Source organism: Octopus bimaculoides, chromosome 4, assembly GCF_001194135.2.
Source record: "Octopus bimaculoides isolate UCB-OBI-ISO-001 chromosome 4, ASM119413v2, whole genome shotgun sequence".
In the NCBI taxonomy this organism is placed as follows: Eukaryota; Metazoa; Mollusca; class Cephalopoda; order Octopoda; family Octopodidae; genus Octopus; species Octopus bimaculoides.
In genome coordinates, this window is record NC_068984.1 from 7,233,216 (window position 1) to 7,240,216 (window position 7,001).

A 7,001-nucleotide genomic window follows, 5' to 3' on the forward strand; every position below is an offset into this window, starting at 1 on the left:
TATATATATATATATATATATATATATATCAAAACATCCACAATGGGCTGGCCCTAAAAAAATAAATTCATAACAGAAAATCAAAACTTGTACCAAATATCACAAATGCAAATCGCTGCATCACACTGTCGACCTGCCTATGAAATGTTGTTACACACCGCTGCTCACAATGCGCTTCCTTGCATTGTTTTATTGTTGTAAGTTTTGGTGTTACCAATATCGCAATTTCTCACATATGATTAGCTTGTTGTCATTGTTAAAAATCATTTAAATCGAGTTACTGGGCTGAACGAAACTATAAAGAAATGCTGGAGACGACTTCTCGCTCGGTGCTCTGACTTAATAAGCACCAGAAATAAACTGAACAATCGATTCAATGAGCCGAGTTATTCGGTTATAAATTACGTTCTTTTGTATTTTTGGCCTGATAGGGCCATCGAGGAACACTACAGGTGCCTGAGAAACTCTAATCGCTCAGAAATGATGCAAGGCGCGATTTCTCAAGACACGGAATGCGGGGAAACAACACTGAAGCTTTGCTGGGTTGTGTAGTTATGTCGAACAGCTGTTGTCACATGTTGGACAAATTTGGATCTTTGGTTGAGTCCATTGTAAGAATTTGAACTCAGAACTTAAAGAAATATAACTAAATACTGCACAGCAATTTTTTTCGTCCTACACCGAATATGTTAATGTGTAACCTTCACTTAAGTCAACGAATGTACGTTCCAACATCTTGTTAAAGATTATTTATAAATATGTCATATCTTTGACATTTTCGTGGACGGAAAATTAGAATGTAAAAAACAAAAAAAACAAAAAAACAAAAAAAAAGATAAAAAATAAGATTAAAAAATTGTTCCAATCTTTTGACTTGATTTCTCTGCCTTACTCCCTCTTTGTACTTTGTTTCACAGGCTTCCTTTTTAAACTCTTCCCCAATCCATCTTTATAGTGTGCCGCTCCCCCTTTCTCTACCACGCCTCACTCACTCTCTGTATAGTTACATGACAAAGCTATGAAACTTCGTTTAGAGTTTAGTTAAAATAATCTGGGGGTGGAAGTGGGACATCATTTAACCATCTGTATTGCGAGTGATAAAAGATTAAGAACCAAAATGTCGGCAGTATTCTCACGCACAGTAGCTACTGTAATGTATAACGGAAAGACGAAAAATACACTTCTGCGTCGTCTCAAACCATGTGACGTCAAGAAGACATTTTTTTAGCCCTTCACTTCAATAAACAGGCGTTTAATCGCTTTAACGGTTTATCAGTGATTTCTTAATCTGACAAATTTATTGAAATAAAAAGATTTCAATAAAACACAGCGCAAACAATTTCAAATGAATGTCTGAGTCGCTGCTAAATGTTGTACTTTCTGTTTCACACTGCAACGCTATTGACGATTTTATTTAATTTACTGTGATTTTTATTTATTTAATTTTCTTTTATTTTTGCAGTGTCTTAGAGAGAAAAAAAGACGCTTTTCTATGTTTCTTGTATTGAGCTGATTACCATTACCATCGTATTCTTTAAGAAGTTGACAACATATCATATTCACGTGAAATATTTACACTGTCTATAGTTCCTCCGCAAGGTTTTACCCGATTTTGCCTTCACTAAATCGATCTTAAATATGGGCACAGAAACGCACACATACATCTACAGACACACAATCAACTAAATGTCTTGTGTGTGTGTGCGCGTGCGTGTGTCAGCGTGTACGCGCGTGTATATATATATATATAGTGTAAACAGTGTTAGCAGTTATAGTAACCGACTAAGGGATAAAATATCCCGTATATACTATCGGTATATATTATTTTCTAATTATACACACACACACACACACACACACACACACATACACACACACACACACATACACACGCACGCACGCACACACATATATATATATATAAAGAGAGAGTGAAAGAGAGCGAGAGAGAGAGAGAGAGAGAGAGAGTTAGATATAGTTATATATACATATATATGCAGATATATCAACATACATGCATACACACACACACATATCATGGATGGATGGATGGATGGATACAGAGCGAGAGAGAAAGAAAAGAAAATAGACCGAATAGATAAGTGTAACTATATGTTTGGTATAAGTGTGTGTGTATACATGTATGTGCGCGTATGTGTATGTGTATTCCTGTGTTCCGAGAAAGAAAGAAGAGAAAGGTAATACTTGATACATACAAAACTCACAAATCCACACACTGGTATTTATGCTGTGAACGTTTGACGACATGACAACCTTTTTTAATGCACACACTGACAGATTTTAAAAACAACGATCGGTAATCTAGCGCCTCATCTTTATATTGAAACTGTTATATTTACTGGTTGGAGTTGAAACAAAGCAAAAATATAAAGAAAATGTGAGAAAAAAAAAAAAAAAGGATTGTCCGTCTCTTTTAATCAGAAATATCACGATGCAATATATTTTGAAGTATGAGTCAAAGACATTGCTGTTTTCTCTTTCTGTATGTGCTCATCCACGCAAGGGCACACATTGTGCTAAACACAATAATAGTGTAGTATTATGACTTAGTGTAGTATTATGACACACGTATATATATATATATGTGTGTGTGTGTGTATGTGTGTATGTGTGTGTGTGTGTGTGTGTAACCTGTATAGTAGATGTATAAGCTGGGAAAATTTAGTTATTTCTCCATTAACTGGGAAGGTGATGAACACTCTTAACCGGTTTTCGAGTTAACCTTTCTTAAAGAAACAAACAGCCAATAGCTTTATATACTCAACAAGTATACAAGGAATACCGGAGCTGCTAATTTGCATACCGTAAATGTTTAACACTTTATTCAATATCAGGGACTGTCCAAGGGATTTCAGTCCACTCAGTATGAAGGTAGGATATATTGTATACGTAACCTATGCAAGTGAAGGCGCATGGCGCCGTGGTTAGATCGTAGGGCGCACAATCATGAGGTAGTGAGTTCAAATTCTGGACCGGGATGTGCGTTGTGTTCTTGAGCAAGACACTTTATTCTATGTTGGTCCAGTTCATCCAGCTGTAAAAATGAGTTGCGACATGTCACTTGTGCCAAGTTCTATATCGGCTTTTGATTTTTCCCTTGGATAACATCGGTGGCTGGTATGCATGGGCAACTGCTGGTGTTCCATAAAACAACCTTTCCCGGACTTGTGCCTCGGAGGGGAACTTTCTAGGTGCAATTCTATGGTCATTCATGCCCAAAGTGAGCCATTACCCTAGCCCATATATATATATATATATATATATATATATGCACGTTTGCATATATACATATATGTTAGCGTGCCTTCATATATATATATATATATATATATATACATATTAGAATCATTACGTATTTAATGCACATTTTTCAGCTGAATACTATTTCTCGGATTTTCTTTTCTTATGCATCAATCTGAACTTGATAAAATATTTATCATTGCCATATTAATTCATTGGAACCGGTTTTTAATAAGCACATAATCATCTCTACAAGAAAGAATTTGGAAATATATTCTGCATGGTGCGGTACCTTTTTTACAAAACTAGGACATGTTTTTATGTCGATATTTAGCCAGGGATAGAGCGTAAAATTCTAGTTCCCGTTGACAGTCGTGTTGAGGATGTTGTTATTTTAGAAATACTAACGAGATAATTAATTGGAGTATAATTTCGTAATCTATTCATTAGTGTTTCCTGATGGCTACTTATTTTCGTAAATAGTGAACGGGATATGAATGGAAAATAGAGAGTTAAATGAAGAGAAGAAAAAAACATTAAGTGTTGACAAACAGAGAAGGGAAGGGAAACGGAAGGTGAGTAGACGTCAAGAACTAACCACCTCATTGTGTCTTAAGAAATATCACAATGTCAGTTTTAGCTTCATCCTCTTTACCATCGTTCAAATGTCACAGCAAATGTGAAAACTCATTAAGACAGAAAAAGGCTTTTAAAGAAAAGTAACCACACGTTTGCAGTTTTGATTCCTTCCGACTCTGTCTTTGTTGTGGTTTTGTCCACCAGATGGCAGTCGGGGAGGGAAGGCATGGTGACATGTCTATTGGCTGCCTTCCTACCGTCAATCTTAAACATCAGTAGCATTTCGCATGTAATATGACGCTAATTATATCGTCTTCTATTCACTACCGATTTTCTTTAAAACTTATTCGTGTATAACAGTCACACAGCTGCCACCTGATTCTAGTAATACAAGTAGTGTTCATCTGTGTGTGTGTGTGTGTACGCGTGCATGTATGTATGTGTGTGCATATATATATATATATATATATATATATATATATATAAACAAAAGTAAATGAGTATATGCATATATACGTACAGGTATGTGCATACCGACATCCACCTGTATGTATAGGTGCATATCTGGGTACAGGACATTGCAAACAAACGTAGACGAGAACACACGAGCCACATAGAGAACATTCTACTTCATCAGCTACCCACGTTTTAACACCGGCGTGTATAATTCATAGTGTATGTATTTTTTATCCATATAATATATATCAGTGTAATATATATATGGTATGTATTTATTGCCCATATAATATATGTGTAATATATTATTTTGTAAGTTTATACACTCTGTATAGAAATATATATCAGATTTAAGACTAACAAGTTCGTCTGTCTCTTTGCATAAACTATAAGCTTATATCTTTCTTCTGTTCTGCCTCTTATATTAGAGTTCCTTCAATGAAGGAACTCAAATAGAATGAATACCACATACTGATAATGAGTATCTCTAAATTCTTAATTTGTTAAAGATATTTTGGAGATCTACTAAGAATTAGAATGAGATTGTATCAAAGAATCGATCGTAGAAGTGAGATGCGATATCATTTTTGCACCTGAAGAAATAAGCCGAAACTAAATTTCAATTCTCAATGCTAACAATAAAATATATTAATTGAAGCGAATCTATTAAATTAGGCATCAATGTTCAATACGTTTGAATGAGATATATTGGCACATTTATGCATTTCCCAAAGTTATTACATTGCAAACGTAAAAGAATAACTTTAATATGAATCGAAACCGTATTTTTAATACAACAATCCAGAAATTTTCCTCTTATTATGCCGCATGTTTCCCTTTATTTTGTAAGGATATAAAATTCTAATATATGTGCAAGAATTGAAATTTGGATGTTGAATCTAGTTGATTGGAACAATACCAGCAATAAACTGGTACTTTATTTTATCGATCTGAGAGGCTCAAAAAAAGTGAAGTCTGCATCGGAGGAAGTCGATCTCAGAACGTTAAGATTTATGCAAGCCAACAACATAACGTGTTTGCTTACAACTCCACCGATTCTGCTCAATTATCATGAAAGCTGGTCGTGACAGGATGTGATTTATTTCAAAAGTGGGAAGAGTCGATTCAGTTATGGAATTGAGATTTGAAATCACAAATATAAAGACTACCGCCATCCACTTACCTCTTCATTTGAAATGATTTTGAAACTAAAACAAATAAAGTTAGGAAATTTCTCCGAAAGAATAAGACAGAAATTGTTAGAAAATATGAACTGACGCTTGTTGAACCGAGAAACTAACATTTTTACTTAACAGACCGTAGCTAATTTGTTCGTCCTTTAAGTTCGAAATCACTTTAGCCTCTTTTGTTGTGGTTGGTTTTGTTTTTTAAGCGTTTGCTTCAGTTAACTGCATTTGCTGCCTTCATACGACTCACGCATGAAATGAATTTACAGTTTTTGTACAAAAACTGGTTGAGTGTGCAAATAGCATTCAAAGCACGTGCAGCCATTGTCAACAAACGAAACATAAATACGAGAAAATGCATAACTGTAAGAAATTTCGATCAAAAATATGAAATCTGGTTTGATAGAACCTAATGTCCTTTGACTGACTGAATCTCTGCACAAGAAATAGATGTGTAAATGCCGTTTCCATAAAAGAACACAAAGAAAACGGCGAAAAATATTTACCTTGAGTGTCATAGCTCCAAGCATCAAACATTGCTCGGAGCTAACAGAAATGGAAATTCAGCAAAAATATAAATAAATATAAAACGAAACATAACACACAGCGTGCATAAGATCAATAAAAAATAATATCTTCTAGCGATAGATCTTTAAATGGTGGACTCTAGATTACTGTAACGTTACTCCTTTTTCCCGATTCTTTTCATGAAGTTTAATGTCCCTGACAGCCATCTTTGCAAAGTTGTTGTATTTCGAAAATTTGAATTTATAATACGATGAAGAAAAATGACATTTGTATTTCCTGTTCGACACACATATCGCTACGATATATCCATTATTGATGTGAGACTTACAGAATTACTAAATAACAATTTTGTAATTCATTTTCCCCTCTTTACTATTTTTTTCCCTTCTACTAAAACAACTAAAAATGATTTCGTGGGTTGAATCGTTTCCAGTACCTTTTGAAATCTCTGTATCTCTGGTTCAAAACTTAAAATGATATTTTAATCAACAAGCCATATAGCTCAAATAGTTTTTTTTTTTCCACTTTATACTTCGATTGACCGCAACGGAATAAAATTATAGGCCTAAATGTTTCGAATTTTGCCGCAAAATTTTACGGGAGGAGGATAGTCGATTGCATAGACCCCCAATAATTTACTGGGACTTTATTGTATCGACTCCGAAGGAATGAACGTAGAAATTTACCTCGATGAAATTTGAACTGGGAACATAAAGATCCGGAACAGCTGTGCTAAACAGTCTTCCCGTCGCACTAACAACTCTGCCAGTTCGTCAAAGAGTAAAAGAAAGACCCGTACCCGGTCAAATCGTAATAGGTTAAAAATATATTTATTCTTTTCATGAATATTACGTATACTCTTTTACTCTTTTACTTGTTTCAGTCATTTGACTGTGGCCATGCTGGAGCACCGCCTTTAGTCGAAGAAATCGACCCCAGAACTTATTCTATCCCTCTCTTTTTGCCGAACCGCTAAGTTACGGGGACGTA

The 7,001-nt window shown here is 34.8% G+C and overlaps 1 protein-coding gene across 4 annotated transcripts in view; it reads right to left on the minus strand.

Moving 5' to 3' along the window:
- Positions 1-7,001, minus strand: part of LOC106870405 (cadherin EGF LAG seven-pass G-type receptor 1) — a 535,294-nt gene that overhangs the window by 1,029 nt on the left and 527,264 nt on the right. The gene's annotated exons all lie outside the window — the stretch shown is intronic.